Source organism: Austrofundulus limnaeus, unplaced genomic scaffold, assembly GCF_001266775.1.
Source record: "Austrofundulus limnaeus strain Quisiro unplaced genomic scaffold, Austrofundulus_limnaeus-1.0 Scaffold100, whole genome shotgun sequence".
Lineage (NCBI taxonomy): Eukaryota > Metazoa > Chordata > Actinopteri > Cyprinodontiformes > Rivulidae > Austrofundulus > Austrofundulus limnaeus.
The window spans coordinates 632,919-634,472 of NW_013952502.1; the positions used below are offsets into that span (position 1 = coordinate 632,919).

The 1,554-nt window shown below is 41.9% G+C and overlaps 1 protein-coding gene and 1 long non-coding RNA gene across 3 annotated transcripts in view; one reads left to right on the plus strand and one right to left on the minus strand.

The window, feature by feature from the left end:
- LOC106520987 (uncharacterized) overlaps positions 1 to 697 on the minus strand; it is a 7,487-nt gene extending 6,790 nt beyond the window's left edge. Inside the window, exon 1 of one of the 2 annotated variants that reach the window (XR_001310612.1) lies at positions 401 to 697. This is a non-coding gene — a long non-coding RNA (uncharacterized LOC106520987). The remainder of the gene's footprint in view (positions 1 to 400) is intronic. The other variant, XR_001310611.1, reaches the window with a different exon arrangement.
- The window catches only part of ptprn2 (protein tyrosine phosphatase receptor type N2), a gene marked incomplete at its 5' end in the record, with an annotated part of 140,991 nt that overhangs the window by 18,367 nt on the left and 121,070 nt on the right, over positions 1 to 1,554 (plus strand).

Consider the following 1,554-nt stretch of genomic DNA (forward strand, 5'->3'; position numbering starts at 1 on the left):
GTTTATGACGGTGAACACAAATAAAAAGACGCGGAGACAGAGCATGGATTTCACAATATACCCTATGTTCATAGACTCAGAGAGAAAAATTACATCACGAGTCGTTTATGGCAACTGCTATGAATTTAAATAACAAGTGACATCACTTCAGCCAACTACTCCTAGTAATTTTACGCTACAGAATCACAACTCACTATTATCTATTCTAACAAAAGGAGTGAAAACTTCCTAGATTAATAAAAGAAAATGTTGATTCATTTATCAAGAGGGGACATGAATTCTAAGGGAAATCAACTCGCCAGCTCTTCCTTCAGAGTCCGTTTCGAGCTCCTGAACTCTCTCTCTCTCACCACCTCAGCTGAGCACACTACCAAACGCATAGAAAGATGTTCTTTCCTACCATTTCGACGTGAACCAGGTCAGTTCTGCCCCAGGTTACCAGGAGATTTGAGCGAGGATGGTCACCGGTGCCGCTTGGTCTCAAAGGGGGTCCCCTTCGGGCACAGCTGGACACGCCGAGGCTGTCTGGGGTTCAAGCTTCAAGCTACAGATGAGAAAGTCGGTTCGGGTCTAGATGGATCGGACTGAAGTTCTGGTCAGTTCAGTTTCCCGAACAAATCGTGTCCCTACACTACAAAAATTAAACTAAAAATTTTTAAATTAAAATAAATGTCCCCGAAGGGAATGAAGGAACTTGAAACTCYTGGTCCGTTCTCTCTGGCTGCTGTTTCTAGACTACTTGAAATAATAAAAATGTTATCTCTTGTCCTGACTTTACAAACTTCTGATTGGCTGAGAGAGTCACATGTGGTGTCACCGGCTTCACTGACATCACGGTTCTGTTGCTAAAATGATCGAACAAAACAYAGATTGACGTGGTTACCTGTACAGTGATTAAATCAAGATATTATCACAGTGATTGAGTCATGATAKWAAAATACATTGTTTCTTTTTCTTCTTCTTTTTTMATCAGACAACCAAACAACAGAAATTTACCCAGAAAAACATTTGCTCATGATGTGATTATGAGACTAGCCTTTAGGGGCGCTCTAAGACCATAAATGAGATTGTATGTTAGGCATGTCTTTGAAGATTGTTCRTGGGCATTATCTCAGCAGGGAACACAGTCTCTTAGGGTCTAGATGTAGATTGTAAACCCACTTCTGGAGCAAATGGTTGGTCCTTTGTTATAAACGGCCATTTGGGACACTTAAAAGGGATCTCACAACAGGGCTTAATCAACGGAAGGTTGCAGTTCCTGTTTATTTTAGCATTTGTAGACAGTGGAGAAAAAGGGCGAGGCCAGTGGAGAAAGCCATTGTTCTCTATAGATATGGGAGGAGGAGGAAGTATTGATTCAAAGTTCTTGAGTGGGATTGTTTTCTTACGTTCCTGCTACATATATATAAAAATTCCCTTCTCACCCTCCGCGGGTGGTCGCTTTCATCCTCTGAGCTCGGGTCCTCTACCAGAGGCCTGGGAGCTTGAGGGTTCTGCGCAGTATCTTAGCTGTGCCTAGAACTGCTAAGATACTGCGCATATATATATATATAT